The sequence below is a fragment of the Bufo gargarizans genome, chromosome 1 (assembly GCF_014858855.1).
Source record: "Bufo gargarizans isolate SCDJY-AF-19 chromosome 1, ASM1485885v1, whole genome shotgun sequence".
Lineage (NCBI taxonomy): Eukaryota > Metazoa > Chordata > Amphibia > Anura > Bufonidae > Bufo > Bufo gargarizans.
The window spans coordinates 729,803,153-729,827,235 of record NC_058080.1 but is presented as its reverse complement, the minus strand read 5'-3'; positions in this window follow the sequence as shown (position 1 = coordinate 729,827,235).

Genomic DNA, 24,083 nt, shown 5'->3' with positions numbered 1-24,083 from the left:
GAAAGAATAGGTCTGGACCAAGTCCTGACCTTGGCCTGAAGAGCGGGCCCGTCTGACTCCAGAATGCCAAAAGTTGTTGAGGCAGTGGAATAAGCTAACTGTTACCCAGGGCCTCATGTGTCAGACCATATACTTACAGTCAGAGCTGCAGTACTGGCAACATATTGTAATACCCATATCATTGGGACCGGAGGCCGCCCGGGAAGCCCATGAGAGAGGCGCCCATTTAGGGAGCGACAAAAAGTTCAAGTGGCTCCAACGGCTGGTATACTGTCCAGATCTGGCAGATATGGTGGCCAAAGCCTGTCTTAAAGGGCTTCTGTCACCCCACTAAACCATTTTTTTTTTTTGGTTTACTTATAATCCCTATAGTCCGATTTCTGCATACATAAGCTAAATAATCATTTCGGTCCAGTAGAATTTGTTAAAAACTTAATTTTAAAATATGCAAATTACCTGGATACGGTGCTCTTATCGTGACAATGCTCCTAGTCACTATATAACAAATATTATAAATTAGATGGGCACTCAACTATCCAGATTCACCCTAAAAACAAGCATTTATTTGAATATTAAAATTAATACATAGTAACAAAAAAAAACAATACATAAATAATCAATAATCAATCAAATATAATACACCCTTAAAAAATGGACCGCAAAATCACATGCTGTGGTCTCTGAGGTTTGATATACACTGACTAGAGACGCGGTACTTGCGGGATTGAACAATCTGGATTATATAGGTCTCATTAAATAACACAGCAACCCTTTATCTCAATGAAAGGTGTAACAGATCCACAAAAGGGAGATAGCGTCCATTGGTATTTGTCACAAATCACTCCTTTGTGATCTATCCCAAATTGGTTTTATTCCAGTGTGTGTCTCTAATAATCAACCAGACGTGTCTATTAAGCTGATTATACAGTTGCAAGAAAAAGTATGTGAACCCTTTGGAATGATATGGATTTCCGCACAAATTGGTCATAAAATGTGATCTGATCTTCATCTAAGTCACAACAATAGACAATCACAGTCGGCTTAACCTAATAACACACAAAGAATTAAATGTTACCATGTTTTTATTGAACACACCATGTAAACATTCACAGTGCAGGTGGAAAAAGTATGTGAACCTGTGGATTTAATAACTGGTTGAACCTCCTTTGGCAGCAATAACTTCAACCAAACGTTTCCTGTAGTTGCAGATCAGACGTGCACAACGGTCAGGAGTAATTCTTGACCATTCCTCTTTACAGAACTGTTTCAGTTCAGCAATATTCTTGGGATGTCTGGTGTGAATCGCTTTCTTGAGGTCATGCCACAGCATCTCAATCTGGTTGAGGTCAGGACTCTGACTGGGACGCTCCAGAAGGCGGATTTTCTTCTGTTTAAGCCATTCTGTTGCTAATTTACTTCCATGCTTTGGGTCGTTGTCCTGTTGCAACACCCATCTTCTGTTGAGCTTCAACTGGTGGACAGATGGCCTTAAGTTCTCCTGCAAAATGTCTTGATAAATTTGGGAATTCATTTTTCCTTTGATGATAGCAATCCGTCCAGGCCCTGACGCAGCAAAGCAGCCCCAAACCATGATGCCCCCACCACCATACTTCACAGTTGGGATGAGGTTTTGATGTCGGTGTGCTGTGCCTCTTTTTCTCCACACATAGTGTTGTGTGTTTCTTCCAAACAACTCAACTTTGGTTTCATCTGTCCACAGAATATTTTGCCAGTACTGCTGTGGAACATCCAGGTGCTCTTGTGCAAACTGTAAACGTGCAGCAATGGGGTTTTTTTGGACACCAGTGGCTTCCTCTGTGGTATCCTCCCCTGAAATCCATTCTTGTTTAGTGTTGTACGTATCGTAGATTCGCTAACAGGGATGTTAGCATATGCCAGAGACTTTTGTAAATCTTTAGCGGACACTCTAGGATTCTTCTTCACCTCATTGAGCAGTCTGCGCTGTGCTCTTGCAGTCATCTTTACAGGACGGCCACTCCTAGGGAGAGTAGCAGCAGGGCTGAACTTTCTCCATTTATAGACAATTTGTCTTACCGTGGACTGATGAATAGCAAGGCTTTTGGAGATACTTTTATAACCCTTTCCAGCTTTATGCAAGTCAACAATTCTTTATCGTAGGTCTTCTGAGAGCTCTTTTGTGCGAGGCATCATTTACATCAGGCAATGCTTCTTGTGAAAAGCAAACCCAGAACTGGTGTGTGTTTTTTATAGGGCAGGGCAGCTGTAACCAACACCTCCAGTCTCATCTCATTGATTGGACTCCAGTTGGCTGACACCTCACTCCAATTAGCTCTTGGAGATGTCGATAGTCTAGGGGTTCACATACTTTTTCCACCTGCACTGTGAATGTTTACATGGTGGGTTCAATAAAAACATGGTAACATTTAATTCTTTGTGTGTTATTAGTTTAAGCAGACTGTGATTGTCTATTGTTGTGACTTAGATGAAGATCAGATCACATTTTATGACCAATTTGTGCAGAAATCCATATCATTCCAAAGGGTTCACATATTTTTTCTTTCAACTGTATCTCGTTATTTCCAAAGCAACTGTAAGTGTTAATTTTGTATATCCAGTCTGTTTAATGTCTCATCTGGAGCACAGTGCTGCTAGGGTGTACAAAATATTCCTAGGATGCGTTCACTTGGATATCCCCTCACTGCGGGTATAGGATCAGAATGTAAAAGTAATAATCATCGTACAGTACTCCCTTTTCAGTGGATCGTTGCGGAGTTCAGAGTTCCCAGTGGCGTCCCACGTGTCATGGAACACTGAACTTTTTTTTACCTCCGCTCAATTCCCCCGATAGTCAGGTTGCTGATTCACCTCGTCTCTGCCCCAGTCTCGGCGTCCCACGTGCGTGGTTCAACCTCTCAATCTGCGCCTGATATCGGCGTCTCTCATGTGCGGTATTCACCTCTGGGGTTATAACGGGAATAAATCACGGCTTTTGAGTACCCATGTACATTGCGCTCTGAAGAAGCAACATTTGAAAGCGTTATTCTGCCGGCAGAAACTGGATAAATCTCTACTGCGGAGATTGGGAAATGACTTTCAACTTACCACTGCCACCGAGGTGAATACCGCACATGAGAAACGGCGATATCCAAAGTTTGGAGGTATGGCGCAGGGGATTGTCAGTTTGAGCATCTGTATGATTTTTACTATGCTTTGATCATAGACATCGGAGGTGTAGTTATAGCGGGTGCAGAGGTAGCAGTCCTCTGGAACGTGATTTAGCCCCATCATCTCCTCTGCCACATAAATGGCGCATGAATGGCAGGATCCCTGTTACAGAACTTGCACTGGGGCCAAGGATCTTCAAGTTACTCTTGCAATAGAAATCTAATGTCTGAAATATACTACCTACCTAATCAACTGCTGTTTCTCTCCACCCTACTTTACACTGCATCTGAGCTTGTTCATATTGACTCCTTTACATAAGCTGCAAGTCAGTGCGTGGAGAGCTACTGTAGACAGAGTAATGTTAAGTAATGAAGTAAAGAGGGAACCAAAAGAGTCATCTTAAGACGTCTAAGGCCTGTCTCACACCTGCGGTAAAGAGATCCGGCAGCCAGAGATCTCTCTGCATTCCGGCAGAAGCATCATTCATTATAATGGGGACCGGCGGTGATCCAGCTGCAACGCGGCAAATATGCTGCGAATCAGGCGGATAAATACCGCTGCACTTCTCGCCGTGTTTGCCCGGTTGCGGCTGGATCTCCGCCGGTCCCCATTATAGTGAATGGGGCCGGCAGTCTCAGTTAGTGTCCGGCTATGCTGTATCAAGACATCTGCTCCTTACCGGAACAACCTAAAAAACACCTTGACCATGGTTTCCGCCTCTGTCTTAATGCAGTTTTGTCCCATATCACAATCCTAGGAGTAAAATATAAAACATTCAAACATAGCCTAAATCTTGTCTGCCCCGTTTCATGTCTAGTGGATGTGAAACAAGTTGTGGGGCAAAAGAAGTGGAGCCATTTTCATTAAAGGGGTTGTCTCACTTCAGCAAATAGCATTTATCATGTAGAGAAAGTTACTAATGTATTGTGATTCTCCACATTGATTCATTTGCTGGCTGGATTCATTTTTCTATTACATTATACACGGCTCAATTCCATGGTTGCGACCACCCTGCAATCCATCAGTGGTGGTCGTGCTTGAATATTATAGGAAAAAGCACTAGCCTATGGGTGGTCCCACGTTCCCGGCCACCAGAGCTTTTCCCTATTGTGTGGAAGCATGACCACCAGTGATGGATTGCAGGGTGGTCTGTAACCATGGAAACGAGCCGTGTATAATGTGATGGAAAAATGAATCCAGCCAGCAAAGGAGGCAATATGGACAATCACAGTACATTAGTAAGTGCCTGGTATTAACTTTCTCTACATGATGAATGCCATTTACTGAAGTGAGACAACCCTTTTAAGCCCCCCTCTCCCCCAAACCGTCTGTCAGAACCCTACAAGATTTTTGGTTTCAGGTCTACAGGTTCATGACTGAGCAATAGATCGATAGATATTAGATAGATAGATAGATAGATAGATAGATAGATAGGAGATAGATAGATAGATAGATAGATAGATAGATAGATAGGAGATAGATAGATAATAGATATGAGATAGATAGATAGATAGATAGATAGATAGATAGATAGATAGATAGAGAGATAATAGATAAATAGGAGATAGAGAGATAGATATGAGATAGATATTATAGATAGATAGATAGATAGATATTATAGATAGATAGATAGATAGATAGATAGATTCATTTTATCGTCTTCTTGTACATTTTTAGGGTCTGTCCCTTTAAAAGGACCATTATCTCTGGACTGTACACAGGAGAATTCGAGGGAGCGTTAAATTCTTCCGTAATACTAGTAACGCGAGTCGCTTTTTGTAAATAATACTCAGTGAATCCCACTGTGTCCGACTTCCCATTAAAAGATATTGCAGGAATGTAGTCCTCATGTCTCCTCTCAGTCTGATGCCTGATATTTGCCCCCCAGTGACTCCGGTTCTAATCTATTATTTGGCTTAATAAATCTGCTTACAGCGTGTTTGCATTTTAGGGACTGTGTCAATATTTGATCCAAAATATTAGTTTTACCTCCTGCGTAATGAAGGTCGGAATTAGAGGGGAAATCTCTCCATTCTAGTCCACTTCTTTACTAGCCGGGTGATATTGGATTTTAGCAGAATATGGTACAGACTGGCACAAGGAGGGTTATTAAAACTGGTACAAATGGCATGTACTATCAGGGTCGAATGAGAGAGATTTTCCAGGATTTTAATATTAGGCCATCAATATCTGATTGCCGGGGGTCCAACACTCTGCTTCCAAGTAGCTCGGTTGTTTTGGGGTAGCTCTGGCGCCCACTGTTCTGTAGTTGACGAAGCTGGTTACTATTCTCTTCAATGGGAGCAGCGCTGCAGTTACCAGTTCCGCCCAATACACAATGGATGATGCAGTTTGAGCACCAACTTCCGACACCAGAGCTACTATGAAACAACTGATCGTCGGGTGTCCTATTCTGAGGCTAGGACTAGTGTTAAGGGCATCGAAGTGGACTTCAATCCGAATTTCAGAAAAAATTTGATTAGTCACGAAGGCGAATTTTCTCGCATGTTACCAACGAATCAATTTTACGGTAAAAATACACACATCTCATCTATTTAATCGTGGAGAGGCCGTTGTGGCCATCTCTAATAACGTCACTGTGCCCGGCCAGCGTGATGACGTGGTGAAGTCATCACGTCAGCGCGCACAAGATTTGGTGCGTTTTCTTCAATCAAGATGACGGCAACGGCCTCTCCACGATCAAACGGATGAGGTGAGTGTATAATATTTTGTTTTAACCCCGATTAACCTCCTGATAGGCTGAATATGACTCTCAGATGCCACAATCAGTGTTGAATGTAGCATCTGAAGGTTTCAATCATGGGGGCTTCGTGATCCCCGTTTCCCATCAATGCGCCCGCTACTAACAATGGAATGTGATTCGTAACGTACGTTTTGCGAAATAGACAAATCAAAATTTTGAAAACTTCGCTCTTCACTAGATAGGACATCAATATTAAAATCCCAGAAACCCTTTTAAAGTTGGGGGAAAAATAGACAAGCCCCTCACCCCGATCGCTTATTACACTGTCAGAAAGGAGAGATGATCACACATGCTCATTGCCCTTTCCACTGAAGTCTATAGGAAATATAAAGACAACTAAAACATTAACTCTCTTGGGCTTCAAAAAAAAGAGCCCCACATTTACTGCCTTGCCTTCAGGTCCCATACTGTACTGCTGCTGCCACTACTAGTACTCCTACACAGCCGCACATCTACTGCCTTGCCTTCAGGTGCCATACTGTACTGCTGCTGCCACTACTAGTACTCCTACACAGCCGCACATCTACTGCCTTGCCTTCAGGTGCCATACTGTACTGCTGCTGCCACTACTAGTACCCCTACACAGCCTCACATCTACTGCCTTGCCTTCAGGTGCCATACTGTACTGCTGCTGCCACTACTAGTACCCCTACACAGCCTCACATCTACTGCCTTGCCTTTAGGTGCCATACTGTACTGCTGCTGCAACTACTAATACCCCTACACAGCCTCACATCTACTGCCTTGCCTTCAGGTGCCATACTGTACTGCTGCTGCCACTACTAGTACCCCTACACAGCCACACATCTACTGCCTTGTTCTTCAGGTGCTATACTGTACTGCTGCTGCCACTACTAGTACCCCTACACAGCCTCACATCTACTGCCTTGCCTTTAGGTGCCATACTGTACTGCTGCTGCAACTACTAATACCCCTACACAGCCTCACATCTACTGCCTTGCCTTCAGGTGCCATACTGTACTGCTGCTGCCACTACTAGTACCCCTACACAGCCACACATCTACTGCCTTGTCCTTCAGGTCCCATACTGTACTGCTGCTGCCACTACTAGTACCCCTACACAGCCCCACATCTACTGCCTTGCCTTCAGGTGCCATACTGTACTGCTGCTGCCACTACTAGTACCCCTACACAGCCGCACATCTACTGCCTTGCCTTCAGGTGCCATACTGTACTGCTGCTGCCACTACTAGTACCCTTAAACAGCCTCACATCTACTGCCTTGTCTTCAGGTGCCATACTGTACTGCTGCTGCCACTACTAGTACCCCTACACAGCCTCACATCTACTGCCTTGCCTTCAGGTGCCATACTGTACTGCTGCTGCCACTACTAGTACCCCTACACAGCCTCACATCTACTGCCTTGCCTTTAGGTGCCATACTGTACTGCTGCTGCAACTACTAATACCCCTACACAGCCTCACATCTACTGCCTTGCCTTCAGGTGCCATACTGTACTGCTGCTGCCACTACTAGTACCCCTACACAACCACACATCTACTGCCTTGTCCTTCAGGTCCCATACTGTACTGCTGCTGCCACTACTAGTACCCCTACACAGCCCCACATCTACTGCCTTGCCTTCAGGTGCCATACTGTACTGCTGCTGCCACTACTAGTACCCCTACACAGCCGCACATCTACTGCCTTGCCTTCAGGTGCCATACTGTACTGCTGCTGACACTACTAGTACCCTTAAACAGCCTCACATCTACTGCCTTGTCTTCAGGTGCCATACTGTACTGCTGCTGCCACTACTATTACCCCTACACAGCCTCACATCTACTGCCTTGTCCTTCAGGTGCCATACTGTACTGCTGCTGCCACTACTAGTACCCCTACACAGCCGCACATCTACTGCCTTGCCTTCAGGTGCCATACTGTACTGCTGCTGCCACTACTAGTACCCCTACACAGCCTCACATCTACTGCCTTGCCTTTAGGTGCCATACTGTACTGCTGCTGCCACTACTAGTACCCCTACACAGCCTCACATCTACTGCCTTGCCTTCAGGTGCCATACTGTACTGCTGCTGCCACTACTAGTACCCTTACACAGCCTCACATCTACTGCCTTGCCTTCAGGTGCCATACTGTACTGCTGCTGCCACTACTAGTACCCCTACACAGCCTCACATCTACTGCCTTGTGTGTTACGTTTTATACTGTCCTGCTGCTGCTACTACTAGTACCCCTACACAGCCGCACTTCTACTGTCTATTAGGATCCATACCATATTGTTTTTACTCCCAAGAAAAGGGGTGATTTTTTTGGGCACCTGTTCAGAACAAGCAACTGCTTCTTCAGATACTTCCGTGTGTATATATATTGGCAGGCATCTGCTCCCAATAAGGGACAATTTTTGGAACTTTTTTTAAATTTTAACAAGCATAAGAAATCCGACAGCGCAGTGTGTTTTTAAACAGCCTTTTAGTTAACACCCAAAAAATGTGTACATGTAGATGTGGCCAATCAGGAGCGTAACTATGGGGGGTGCAGAGGTAGCAGCCGCTACAGGGCCCAGGAGCCTGAGGGGGCCCAAAGACCCTTGTGCCACATAAGAAGACACTGGCATTATAGAAAGTGCATGCAGGTCAAGTTACACCTCTGGCTGGAGGGAAGGGGTTAGGTCAAGAATTTGGCATTTAGGGGGGTGCTATTTAAATTTTTGCTTCAAGAAGCAGGAAGGCTATGAGCTTCCACCCCCCACGGCCACAAAGCACTGAGGGAAGGGGGCCCAAAGCTGAACTCTTGCACCAGGACCCATGAGCCTTAAGCTACACCCCTGTGGCCAACTGTCAACTTCTACTGGATAGGTCCACTAAACCTTTATTTTCTTAAAATGATGGTTCCCAGGGGTAATCATTCTGTACTACCTACATATATGGAATGACCCCTTTATTAGAGACATCTGACCTTCCATTATTGGAGCGGCCCTGTAAATAGACATGTGACCCAGAAGTGAAGCATAAAATCAACTGACCAACCACCTTGGTGATGTCACTGTGGGTATATTATTTACCACAGTCTTATGTATACAGTATATACATATATACATATTTTATTTTGCAGATTACAAGCAGAATTGCTGCAGATTTTACAAGTACTTTTTTGACATGCGAGATACCCAACCAGAACCCCTCCCCCTTAGAAATGATCACATTAAAATATGCTTATTGCAATGCTCACTTATAAATTGTGGAAGCTGTGCAAGTTTTTGGGAAAAAAAAGGCTGGCTCCTGTACATAAAATAAAAAGAGCACTTTAAAGAGTCTCTTTTACAGGTCATGTCTTGTGCAGTGCAACAGATGAAGTTATGACCGGCTCCAGTCCTGGCTACAGACACACAGTGCACTAACTGCTCCTATCCTGTCCCTAATGATAAAACCTGATTTTCTACCTAGTGATTCAATCTACCTAACTACATATACAGTTGCAAGAAAAAGAATGTGGACTGATGAACAGCAAGGCTTTTGGAGATACTTTTATAACCCTTTCCAGAAACAATTCTTAATCGTAGGTCTTCTGAGAGCTCTTTTGTGCGAGGCATCATTCACATCAGGCAATGCTTCTTGTGAAAAGCAAACCCAGAACTGGTGCGTGTTTTTTATAAGGCAGGACAGCTCCAACAACACCTCCAATCTCATCTCATTGATTGGACTCCAGTTGGCTGACACCTCACTCCAATTAGCTCTTGGAGATGTCATTAGTCTAGGGGTTCACATACTTTTTCCACCTGCACTGTGAATGTTTACATGGTGTGTTCAATAAAAACATGGTAACATTTAATTATTTGTGTGTTATTAGTTTAAGCAGACTGTGATTGTCTATTGTTGTGACTTAGATGAAGATCAAATCACATTTCATGACCAATTTGTGCAGAAATCCATATCATTCCAAAGGGTTCACATACTTTTTCTTGCAACTGTATTTCCTTCACAATCCCTACACTGCAATACCAGTAGCTGAGCTCAGAATGGTGCCTGTGCTTCAGAGCTAAAAACGTGCCTGACGACCAGTCAATATCTTCCATCCTGATTGGCTACTCCTAGAGGCTGCACTAGGTGTAACAGCAATGCCCCCGTTGCTCTTAGAGGCTCATTTGCAAAAAATAAAACATCATTTTTCTCAGCAATGTAGGCATATATGAACATGGGACCAACATGAATAATAAATAAGCCAGCACCTGATCTGCAGACATCTGTTTTAGGGTGATGGCCTCTCACCCATTTAAGCCAGTACTCTCTGCTCTGCACTGTTGAGAACATTCATCCAGAAACAGCTGTCTGCAGATGAGATGCTGGCTTATTTATTATCCAAGTCATGTCTCAAGGCCTGTTTAAAGGGTCAATGTCACATTTGTGACAGGTCTCAGAAGGTCTGAAAGATTATCTACGCATTAGTGATCTGACAGCCTCTTTTGGTTTCACTTTGTCTGTGTGTTGCTGGTATGTCCACACCTCCTGTTCAGGTATGGATCATGTGACCTTTACCTCGCCCTATTTAGTCTGACTTTTCCCATCACTCCTTGCTTGGGATAGCTTCATTTGGTCTTGGAAGAGCTGGAGTGTGGTTCGTGTTCATCCTTCATCCTCTGAAGTTAAGTGTTCCGCTTGTCGTGTTTTGTATTCCCCCCCCCCCCCCTGGTTGTTTACTAGGCCTCAGTGAGACGCTAGTTCCTTCACCAGGGAAGGAACGGGTGGTCTCTGCCCTGTTATTATCTTTAGGGCATCTGAGGGTCACCAGGGTTTTCTAGGTTCCTGTGTATGGGTATCTCTACCATCAAGAGGTGCCCATACGGATAGGAGTTAGGGCCAGGAGCAGGGTTTTATAGGTGGTGACCCTTTTCCTTCCCTAGCGGTGAGGCCTAGTGTCTTTCCCCTTCCTTCTTGATTGTCTTTTGGTGTTCTCCCCTACTACATCTGTGACATTATCCCAAGCCGATACCGCCATTTTTGTTCTGATCTGTGCAGCTATGGATTCTATGTCTGCACTGGTCGAACAGCTGCAGAATCTGACTTTGGAGGTAGCAGACCTCCGCGTAACTGTCTTGCAGATTCAGAGTCCACAGGCTGCTGGCTCCGGTGGTGGGTCCCAGGCCTGTCCTGAACCGAAGGTGGTTCTCCCGGACAGGTTTTCCCGGGGTAGTGACAATTTCATCCGGTTCAGGGAGTCATGTAAATTATACTTTAAGCTGCGTCCATACTCTTCTGGGGATGAGTGTCAACGTGTGGGTATGATTATTTCATTGCTTAAAGAGGACGCCCCCAATCTTGGGCTTTTTCTCTGCCGACCGAATCACCGTCCCTCCGGTCGGTAGATTAATTCTTCAGAGCCTTGGGTCTCATCTATGATTACCCGGATCTCGCAGGATGCATTGGCCTTTCATGAAAATCCTGTGTCATTGGAGGCAGCTATGTCCCTTGCTGTACGTCTAGATAGATGCCTGAGGGAGAGATCTAGGGGTCCTCACCTTCAGGACGTACTGTCCAATAAGGGTACTGCTTCCTTTGACACTTATGGTAAAGAGACACTGGTAGTTGCGCCTTGTGATGAGCCTATGCAGTTAGGAGGAGCTACTCCTGGCAAAAGCTTGGGTCATGTGAAAGGAGTCTGCTTTTATTGTGGCAAGAAGGGACATTTTGTGAATATTTGTCCGTACTTGCAGCATCAAGGTGTAAACAAAAAGAAAAAAACTTTTAATCCTCAAATTACTATTGGTGGTGTGGATTGGGAGCAAGAAAACCTACTTTTGTCTTTTACTGGTAGTACCCGTTTTCTCCTGTCTGCCTAGGTGGCGCCGCTAGAGTCCAATACTGTGAAAATCGAAGCATTTATCGACAGTGAGGCAGGAGGTAACTTGATTGATGGAGAGTTTGTATGCATTCATGGGTTGATTACTAATGCATTAGAGAAAAGTATTTCTGTCTTTGCAATTGACTCAGCACCTCTCACCCAAAAATGCCTGTCGCAGGTAGTAAATGACATTCATTTAAGAGTGGGTAATTTGCATCAGGAATCTATCTCCTGTTATGTCTTGGAGGGTCTGCCTGCTCCGTTGGTGTTGGGCTTAACCCTAACATCGACTGGCAAGCGAGACAGATTCTAGATTGGAGTGATTTCTGCATTGACAACTGTCTTAATGCATCGTTCTCTATGGTTACCACTAAAACTGTACCCTCGTTCATTTCAGAATTTTACTGATGTTTTCTCTGAGAGTGGTAATCAGGAGTTGCCTCCACCCTGGGAGTATGATTGTCCCTCAATCTTATTCCCGGAGCTAAATTGCCCAAATCTCTGTTGTATAATCTTTCCGAACCTGAAAGAAAGGCCATGCGAGAGTATATTACCGAGAGTTTGGCAAAGGGACATATTAGACCATCCAAGTCCCCAGTGGCTGCTGGGTTTTTCTTTGTAAAGAAAAAAGATGGTACCCCGAGACATGCCTGGACTTCCGTGAGCTCAATCATATTACCGTCCGTGATCCTTACCCCCTTCCTTTGATTCCAGATTTGTTTGGTGAGATTGTCGGTGCCAAGGTGTTCTTTAAGTTGGATCTGAGGGGGGCATATAATGTGGTAAGGATCAAGGAGGGGGATGAGTGGAAGACCGCATTTAATACCCCTGAGGGTCATTTTGAAAACCTGGTCATGCCCTTTGGGTTAACTAATGCTCCTGCGGTTTTTCAACACTTTGTCAATCACATCTTTCATCATCTGGTGGGGAGGTTTGTCGTTGTATACCTTGATGACATACTAATTTATTCGCCTAATATGGAGACTCATCAGGATCATGTGAGACAGGTGTTACAGATCCTAAAAGAGAATAAGTTGTATGCTAAGATGGAAAAGTGTGTATTTGCTGTACAGGAAGTGCATTTTCTGGGTTACCTGCTCTCATCCTCAGGTTTTCATATGGATCCCGAGAAGGTCCATGCCGTGTTGGACTGGGATCGACCCGAAAATCTGAAAGCGTTTATGCGGTTTTTGGGGTTTACCAACTACTACCGCAAATTTATCTTGAACTATTCATCGGTGGTTAAACCTTTAACAGACATGACTAGGAAGGGTGCGGCTATTTCTGTCTGGTCTGATGTGGCATTACAGGCCTTTTCTGCTGTGAAAGAATGTTTTGCTTCTGCCCCTATTCTGATGCAACCGGACGTGACTCAGCCATTTATTGTTGAGGTTCACGCATCCGAGGTAGGGGTAGGAGCAATGTTGTCGCAAGGTCCTTTACCTAGTGAATGGTGCCCATGTGCATTTTTCTCCAAAAAACTCTCTACTGCGGAAAGGAATTATGATGTGGGGAAAAGGGAATTGCTGGCCATTAAGTTGGCGTTCGAGGAATGGCGGCATTGGTAGGAAAAAGCAATTTACCCTATTACGGTAATTATGGATCACAAGAATCTGGCCTACCTGGAGTCTGCTAATCGACTGAACCGAAGGCAGGCCAGATGGTCATTGTTTTTCACTTTCACCAGATTTTACTTAATTGTCACTTACCGCCCTGGGGTTAAGAACGTCAAGGCGGATGCTTTGTCGCGTAGCTTTCCTGGGGAGGGGGGGTGAGTCTAATGACCCTAGTCCCATTTTATCTGTAGGGGTAGTCATATCCGCTCTTTATCCTGATCTTGAGGCCATGGTGTTGGAGGCACAGGAGGATGCTCTTGTCCTCCGGGAAGTTGCTTGTTCCCTCTGAATTACGTCACAAGGTGTTTGAGGAACATCCCTGTACGGTGCTTGCTGGGCACCCTGGGAGCAGATCGACTGTCGATCTCATCTCTTGCAGATTTTGGTGGCCGGGGTTGCGTAAGTGTGTTGAGGACTATGTGTCAGCATTAGAGATGTCCCCAACTATTCGTCGGCGAATAGTTCCCGGCGAACATAGCTTGTTCGCGTTCGCTGCTGCGGGCGAACATATGCGATGTTCGGTCCGCCTCCTATACGTCATCATTGAGCAAACTTTGACCCTGTACCTCACAGTCAGCAGACACATTCCAGCCAATCAGCAGCAGACCCTCCCTCCCAGACCCTCCCACCGCCTATCAAAAAGCAAGGACAGCAGCCATCTTAGATTAATTCTGAAGCTGCAGTGTCACAAAGTTGTAATCGCAATGCGAATAATACAGGTTATATTATTCGCATTGCGATTACAACTTAGAGCTGGGTTCCTAATGGTTGTATTGATAGAATATAACGAAGATTGAGAATATAGTGCTATATTCGTTGTCAATTCTAGCAATACAACCATTAGGAACTCAGATCTAAGTTTTAATCGCAATGCGAATAATGCAGGTTATATTAATCGCATTGCGAATTCAAGCTAAGTTCCTAATGGTTGTATTGCTAGAATTGACGAATATAACGAATATAGCACTATATTCTCAATCTTCGTTATATTCTAGCAATACAATTATTAGGAACCCAGCAGCTCTAAGTTGAATTCGCAATGCGATTAATATAACCTGTATTATTCGCATTGCGATTACAAATTTCTCAAATCCGACAGTACATTCTAGCATGGAGCCGTTCCCATGGTGATGGGGACGCTCCATGAGCACGGAAGTCGGCAGAAGCTCTAAGTTGAAATCGCAATGCGATTAATTCAAGTTCTATAAATCGCATTGCGATTTCAACTTACCACACTCTGCGTCAACTACGTAATTTTCCATGGGTGTTTTGCCATGGATCCCCCTCCGGCATGCCACAGTCCAGGTGTTAGTCCCCTTGAAACAACTTTTCCATCACTATTGTGGCCACAAAGAGTACCTGTGGGTTTTCAAATTCGCCTTCCTATTGATGTCTATTGCGGTTCGCCCGGTTCGCACGTTCGCGAACATTTGCGGAAATTCGCGTTCGCCATTCGCGAACGGAAAATTTTATGTTCTCGACATCACTAGTCAGCATGTGCTACCTGTGTACGTGCTAAGGTGACACATACTCGGCCTTCCGGATCTCTGCTTCCATTGCCCATCCCGTCCAGACCTTGGACCCATTTGTCCATGGATTTACCGAATTCTTCGGGAAAAACTGTGATTCTGGTGGTTGTAGATCGTTTTAGTAAAATGGCACACCTTATTGCATTACCTAGTCTACCCAATGCTAAAACTCTTGCACAGGTGTTTGTCGACAACATTGTGAAACTACATGGCATTCCCTCTGATGTGGTGTCCGATAGAGGGACTCAGTTTGTTTCCAGATTCTGGAAAGTGTTCTGTACTCGTCTGGGTGTACAATTGTCCTTCTCTTCGGCTTTTCATCCTCAGTCGAACGGACAGACGGAGCGCACTAATTAGAATCTGGAGACTTACTTGAAATGTTTTGTTTCAGAGAATCAGGAAGCGTGGTCTTCATTTTTGTCGTTAGCTGAGTTTGCTATAAATAACCGTAGACAAGAATCCACTGAGAAGTCGATGTTTTTTGGGGCATATGGGTTCCATCCACAGTTTTGTACATTTTCTGGTGCTCAAAATTCCGGCATTCCTGAGGAGGAACAATTTTCCTCTTCTTTGTCTTCTATTTGGCGGAAAATCTAAAATAACCTGAAAAAAGATGGGCACTCGGTATAAGCGTGTGGCTGACAGGAGACGTATGAGTTGTCCGGACCTGATAGTGGTTGATTTTGTGTGGTTGTCTAAAAGAAACATTAAACTTAAGGTACCTTCTTGGAAGATTTTTTGGTCCATATAAGATCACTGCCATTGTTAACCCTGTAGCCTTCCGTCTTGAACTTCCTCTGGCATTGAAAATCCATAACGTATTTCATAAATCGCTGCTAAAGAAATGTGTTGAACCTGTTGAGCCGTCCTCCTTGCCTCCCGCTCCTGTCATGGTGGACGGCAATTTAGAATTTCAGATCAGCAGGATTGTGGACTCACGAGTTCTCCGGAGATCCCTCCAGTATCTCGTTCATTGGAGAGGGTACGGACCAGAAAAGAGGATGTGGGTTCCAGCGACCGATGTTAATGCTAGTCGTCTGGTGAGAGTTTTCCACAGAGCCCATCCTGATAAGGTCGGTCCTGGGTGTCCGGAGGTCACCCATAGAAGGGGGATACTGTCACATCTGTGACAGGTCTCAGAAGGTCTGAAAGATTATCTACGCATTAGTGATCTGACAGCCTCTTTTGGTTTCACTTTGTCTGTGTGTTGCTGGTATGTCCACACCTCCTGTTCAGGTGTGGATCATGTGACCTTTACCTCGCCCTATTTAGTCTGACTTTTCCCATCACTCCTTGCTTGGGATAGCTTTATTTGGTCTTGGAAGAGCTGGAGTGTGGTTTGTGTTGAAGTCCTGTTCTTCCTTCATCCTCTGAAGTTAAGTGTTCCGCTTGTCGTGTTTTGTATTTCCCTTCTCCCCCCCCGGTTGTTTACTAGGCCTCGGTGAGACGCTAGTTCCTTCACCAGGGAAGGAACGGGTGGTCTCTGCCCTGTCATTATCTTTAGGGCATCTGAGGGTCACCAGGGTTTTCTAGGTTCCCGTGTATGGGTATCTCTACCATCGAGAGGTGCCCATACGCATAGGAGTTAGGGCCAGGAGCAGGGTTTTATAGGTGGTGATCCTTTTCCTTCCCTAGCGGTGAGGCCTAGTGTCTTTCCCCTTCCTTCTTGATTGTCTTTTGGTGTTCTCTCCTACTACATCTGTGACAGTCAAACATTGACTTATAGGATAGGTGCCTTACATCTGGTGGCATCAGAGGCAGAGCTTGTTAAGTGCTCATTTGCATTCCTTCTTCCCAGAATTCCAGAGGAGCATGTATAGTCTCCTCAAGCCGCTCAAGGCACTCTCTCTGTGAGGAGAGATAGTACCTCCAGAAAACATGACAGAAGCATAACATCCTGGTATTCTACTGAATCTGATACCCCGGTGGCAGGGAGAGGTCATATTGCCACTACAGCTAGAGAATGCAGCGGAAAAATAGCCCCTTTCCCCAAATTTTTTTTAAAAATGTGGCCATTGTTGCATTTACGAGCGCTTTACAGTTCATCCAACACAGCGGTTTTACTACATTACTAGGATATTTTGGGAAACTACACAATATGGAGCATTATTTTCATCTACCCTGGCGCCATAAACCAAATGCTATGTTTTTTTTTATATTTACATCTCAATGTCAGGTTGTCTGTTAAAAAGCACAGGAATTCAGGCAAATCTGAAGCGGAAGACATATTTAATAAAATGATCGTTGTGCTTCCAGCATCTGGGTCCTGCAGCTGTTGAGTATATGCCATGTTATGTGGCTGCGTTGTAAGAGATTAGTGAAGGAAATCCCAAACTATTATCAGGGAAAAGTGCCAAGTGGGTATTAAAGTTATGTATCTATGCCAGGAGACAGCACAACGGGGACAGGGTTCTTAAAGGAACAGTTTTGGCATTAGATGATAATTACTGCATCGTCACGTAGGTGAAACGTAATGGGGTTAAAGGGGTTTTCCAGTTTTATATAAATAATTCTTTAGAGTATTAATAAAAAGTTCTAAAATTGTCTAATAGACCAATTCCTGGTTGTTTTAATGGTACATGTATACAATGATATACAGTATGTATATGTTTTCTGTCAGTGAATGAGAACACTCTTGTTTCCATTCAGAGGCAGTAATTCTATCCATACAGCAGCTAGTCCTGCTCTCTGCAATTGTATCCAGTCTAGACAATGCTCTGTGAGCTAAACAACCCAGACTCCCGACTGATACATTGTAACAAACTAGCACAGTTGTATCCAGTCTAGACAATGCTCTGTGAGCTAAACAACCCAGACTCCCGACTGATACATTGTAACAAACTAGCACAGTTGTATCCAGTCTAGACAATGCTCTGTGAGCTAAACAGCCCGGACTCCAGATCAATACATTGTAACAAACTAGCACAGTTGTATCCAGTCTAGACAATGCTCTGTGAGCTAAACAGCCTGGACTCCAGACTGATACATTGTAACAAACTAGCACAGTTGTATCCAGTCTAGATAATGCTCTGTGAGCTAAAAAGCCTGGACTCCAGACTGATACATTGTAACAAACTAGCACAGTTGTATCCAGTCTAGACAATGCTCTGTGAGCTAAACAGCCCAGACTCCAGACTGATACATTGTAACAAACTAGCACAGTTGTATACAGTCTAGACAATGCTCTGTGAGCTAAACAGCCCGGACTCCAGACTGATACATTGTAACAAACTATCACAATTGTATTCACTTCTCAGCTGAGAGCAGGACTACCGTAGTTATGGACAGGTTTACTTCCTTTGAACGGACAGCAAATACATATCTTCAGAATGAGGAATAAATGGATACATAAAAATATTAGACACTTTTAATTTTTACAAAGATTAAGCTTTATTAATTTACATAAAAGCACTCATAAACATGCACACTTGTTTTGCAAATAGAAGACAGAAAGTTGAAACCCAACATGCCCAATCCTCATCTCCCCTGATATCTGGCTTTGGGTGAGAGCCGCAAGACCCCCGGCAAAATCTCTAACCCATCAGTCCGCCCACAAAGTGATTTTGGTCGCCGTTGCTATGGCAGCCAAAGTTATGAAAATGTCCCTCAGGCCTGCCATGTACGGATGCCTATTAAGTCCTGCCTTTGGCCTGGCCAAATAGGCTTTAGGTAATTTTTACAGTAACTGACATTAACCATTAATGCAGAAGTAGTGTAGTGTATTATGTGGTCAATCAGAAGATTGTATGTTCAAGACCTTACTGGAAATGTAAAAAAAAAATATATAATTACATTTGAAAAAAGTTTTTTTAAAAAGTGCTTGGAAAAAAAAAATTCCACTTGCAAACACATTTATATGTGTAGGAAAAATGAAAAAAATAAAAATAATAAATATATATATATATATATATATATATATATATATATACATATATATAACTGGCAGTGGCGCACCTACAGGGGGGGTCCAGCCCAAATTTAAAAAAAAATTTATCCTTCAGGGCCGCACCGCCGATCACCACAGGCGGCGCGGCCCTGGATGTAATTGCGGGCATTTATGGCGGTGGCGGTGGTGGTGGGGGGGGGGGGGGGGGGGGGGCAGTAGGAAATGAGCGCTTCCATTGTGGAAGCGCTCATCTCCATATCTAATCCATCTGTATCGCTGTCCTTAGGACAGCGATACAGATGCCTGTGCTGCGGCAGGGGAGGGAGAGGTGTGTCCCTCCCCTGTTCTTCTGATAGGCCGCAAGCACTAATGCCTGCAGCCTATCAGAGGCCGGCTCTGGCGGCGCGATGACGTCATCATCGCGCCGCCTGAGCCGGGCAGCACACAGCAGGGACACAGCTGATGGAGGTAAGTATCGGTGTATTTTTTGTTTTAGTTTTTTGGGGGGTTTTTTTGAGGGGGGGAGCTGGCACTATGGGGGCACTAAAGGGGAGAACGGCACTATGGGGGCACTAAAGGGGAGAACGGCACTATGGGGGCACTAAAGGGGAGAACGGCACTATGGGGGCACTAAAGGGGAGAACGGCACTATGGGGGGCAGTAAAGGGGAGAACGGCACTATGGGGGCACTAAAGGGGAGAACGGCACTATGGGGGCACTAAAGGGGAGAACGGCACTATGGGGGCATTATTTGGGGGGCACCATGGGGGAGAGGAACACTATGGGGGGGCTCTAAAGGGGCTTTTTTTATTTATTTTTTTACACATTATGGGGGGCACTATAGGGGAGAACGGCACTAGGGGGGCATCTGGTGACACTATAGGGGCATTATTTGGGGGGCACCATGGGGGAGAGGAGCACTATGGGGGCTCTAAAGGGGCTTTTTTTTTTACACATTATGGGGGGCACTATAGAGGACAACGGCACTAGGGGGCATCTGGTGGCACTATAGGGGCATTATTTAGGGGGGCACCATGGGGGAGAGGAGCACTATGGGGGCTCTAAAGGGGCTTTTTTTGACACATTATGGGGGGCACTATAGGGGAGAACGGCACTAGGGGGCATCTGGTGGCACTATAGGGGCATTATTTGGGGGCACTAAGGGGAAGTGGGGGCTCTAAAGGGGCCTTTTTGGCACATTATGGGGGCATTATGGCATCTGGTGGAACTAAGGGGGAATTTTTTTACTGGCACATTATGGTAGGCACTATGGGGGAGAGGAGCACTATTGGGGCATATGGTGGCACTTAGAAGGGGCATTTTTTACTGGCATATTATGGGGGACACTATGGGGAAGGGGAGAGGAGCACTATGAGGGCATTTACTAGGGCACTATATAGGGGTATTTTATACTGGCATACATTATGGGGATATTAGCTCAACAGCGGGCACTAAGCGGGGGTACAATAATTTTTGGGGGACATTATCTTTATACTATTAGTGTCTGGGCACAGTTATTTTTTTTAGAGCACTGTGTGCCAATAATTGTTGAAGGGGACACTATCTGTGTGGTAGCAGTATTTCCAGGGGGACTGTTTCTGCAGTATAGTATTGCGGGCACAGTATTGGGGCACTATCTGTGTGGTAGCAGTATTTCCAGAGGGACTGTTTCTGCAGTATAGTATTGGGGGCATAGCGGGCACAGTATTGGGGCACTATCTGTGTGGTAGCAGTATTTCCAGGGGGACTGTTTCTGCAGTATAGTATTGGGGGCACAGCGGGTACAGTATTGGGGGCACTATCTGTGTGGTAGCAGTATTTCCAGGGGGACTGTTTCTGCAGTATAGTATTGGGGGCACAGCGGGCACTATCTGTGTGCTAGTAGAATTTCCAGGGGGACTGTTTCTGCAGTATAGTATTGGGGGCACAGCGGGCACAGTATTGGGGGTGGCAGGAAAGGGTGTTCAGAAGATGTGAAGATGATGGAAATGTGGGAAACTAATGTCTGTTTGTTAATCTCTGCAGAGATGGGAGATGGCTGAAAAATCATCATGGCGGTCTGGTCTGAATGGAAAAGATGAGGAAAGAGAACGTCTACAACAAAGGTGACATCACTGGATGTAAGAGGTATGGGGCGCTATGTAGAAGAGGAGATGCTCCGGCTTCCCCCCCCCTGCCATTTGCAGAAGGAGGATTCAGAGCTGGGTGAGGACAGCCCAAGGGGGCAGCAGGCCACGGGCGGGTGGCAGATGGTGGGGGGAACCACAGGCCTTGAGCAGGATCTGGGGAGGGAGGAGAGCGGAGGAGCTTCCTGGCTGCAGCCGGCTGTCTATTGTATGATGTGAAGCAGGCAGTGCAGCCAGGACAGACCCCCCCCCCCCCCTCTCTCCGTATGATGTGTAGAGACAGGCCGCAACTATAGAATGTCAGCTGTACAGTATTTGTTGGGAGTGGCCTGTTATATGTAGGAGGGGCTTTTAATAATGGGCGTGGCCCAAAAAATGTGTTGTTTTCCTACAACAAATTTTAATAATGGGCGGCGCCAAGTAAAAGAATCAGCGCAACACACTACACCCCGTCCCTGCAGTTTTAAATATAAAGGGGGCTTTGAAAAATTTAATTAGCACAGCGCACTACACATGCCACATTTTTGGGCCTTTCGGACCCCCCCTAGACAAAATTCCTGGGTGCTCCCCTGATAACTGGTATCACTTTGTAGTGACCCAAAGGTTGGAAATATCACATTTCTTATCCCATAAGGTGAACAGTGTAAAAATAAATGTTAAAAAATGCCACAATTATTGTTTTTTATGCATTAGGGCACTTTCACACTTGCGTTTTTATTTTCCGGTATAGAGTTCCCTCACAGGGGCTCTTTACCGGAAAAGAACTGATCAGGAGTATCCCCATGCATTCTGAATGGAGAGTAATCAGGATCAGGATGTCTGATCAGGCAAAAGATAATACCGCAGCATGCTACGGTTTTATCTCCAGACTTGCCTGAATGCCGGATATGGCATTTTTCCCCATAGGAATGTATGAGTATGCATTCACAATACCGTAATGACAAGTGGATTCGTTCTTGCAATGCATTTGTGAGACAGATCCGCATCCGGATGCGTCTCACAAATGCTTTCAGTCACATGCAGATCAGCGGATCCGGCGGGCAGTTCCGACGATGGAACTGCCCGCCGGATCACACTGCCGCAAGTGTGAAAGTAGCATTACACTTCCCAAAAATGCAATACAAAGCATTTAAAAAGTCAAATGCACCATAAAATAACGCACATGAAAGCCACAACATGTCCTACAAAAAGTGAGCCCTTACACAACCCCACTGTCATGGAATGCTGCGACACAAGACAATTTTTTTAACCCCTTCAGCACCATACAAGTACGGCGTTAGTCTTTAAAGACTGTGCTTTCTCCAGAGCAGCGCAAGTGCCATAGCAGTTAGGTGTCTGCTGTTTTACAAAGCAGATACACAGAAAATGTCTGTGATCAGCAATAACGCTGATCGCAGACATTTAATCCCCCCAGGTGCCACGGTCGATCATGACCACAGCATCTAAGGTGGCTTTCCCTTGGAGCACTGCGCTCCTGAGGCCCAAATGGCTCCCCTGTGCAGCAATCGGAGCCACTGGTTCGCTACGGTAGCCTCAGTCCCTCTGATTTGAGGCTTCCACAGCGATAGCTACTATGGAGCCCTGCCTGTGGGGAACACAAATTTAAAATGGCATTGCCAAATTCTCAATCCAACCCCTCCCCTCAGCCCTACTATTGGGACGGACATTACATTCAGTGTCACGAAACATACAGAATACAGCACCACATGCCTCTAACATCCAGTGACGTCTCCTCTGATGTAGACGTTTTCATTCCTCATCTCCTTCATTAGATTCTTTACTTTTTGATCATCCCCCCTCCTCCTTCCTGTAGTGACCCCAGTGTTAAAATGCCCCCTTTGTATTGGTAGTATATATAATGGCCTTTCTGTATTGGTAGTATATATAAGGGCTAGAGATGAGCGAATTTCAAAAAAATTTGATTTGGCCGGTTCGCCGAATTTTCCGAACAAAATTGCTTCGATCCAAATATATTTGCAACAAACTGCGATAAAAAACGGCTATTTCCGGGATGCATAGAGCCTTTCTAGCGGTGTAGAACACTGTGCCTTGCAGTAACACGCATAGGGAGTCTGCTGTGGTAGTAATACAATACTGTGAGTCAGTATGACATGCAGATGACAGGCGTCGCTCTTAGAATCACTGCACACTTCACTTATTTGGGAAGTCACGGGGCCAAAACTGACCAAATAACTCAAGTGTGAACTCAGCCTTACAGGTCGATGTTAGCGCCAAGAAGAAGCGCACTCCTCTCACACCGTCGTCAGCTGATTCCACATAGATGTCTACAGAACCTGTTCTATTAAACGCTTATACAAGTAGAGCCCCCGGACAGAGTGGAGAGGGTGTCAGCAGTAAGTTTGTGTTGACGTCACTGATTATTTTGCCCTTCCTCTGATCCGTCAGAACAATAACCCAAAAAAAACTGATCCTGTCTGTGGAGCATCCGCCTTCACTCGGTCAGCATTTGGTCAGTAATCCATCAGTATTGCTAAAGCCCAAAAAAACAGGAGTGGATCTAAAACAGAGATGACACGTGAATGGAATATTTGCATGTCTTCTGTGTTTTCTACCCACTCCTGCTTTTGGCTACCAAATCATAAGCCAATTCTGATGTGACCATAGAGGCCTTAGAACTGCTACACAGACAGAATCCGTTGTGCGTCTAATTTTTCCTTTCTTCTGACAGATCAGAAGAAAGGTGAAATAAATGGTGATTTCAAGAAGGCCAAACAAGGACAATAGTGATCCCGTCATAGAGTGGGGAGGGTGGTAACAGCATGAGAAGTCCACAGAGTGGCCCTATGACATAGTGGTGGATGGAAGCAGCATGAGAAGGTCACCAAGTGGCACAATGACCGGGTCTGGAGGTGGCGGCAGCATCAGGAGGCCACAGAGGGGCACAATGACAAAGTGTGGAGGTGACAGCAGCAGTATGATTAGGCCACAAAGTGGCATGGTGACATATTGTGGAGATGGCAGCAAGAGCAGCAGCATGATACCACAGAGTGGCATGGTGACATAGTGTGGAGATAACAACAGCAGCATGATACCACAGAGTGGCAAGGTGACATAGTGTGGAGATGGCAGCATCAGGAGGCCACAGAGTGGCATGGTGACATAGTGTGGACATGGGAGCAACAGCAGTAGCATGATACCACAGAGTTGCAAGGTGACATAGTGTGGAGATAGATGAT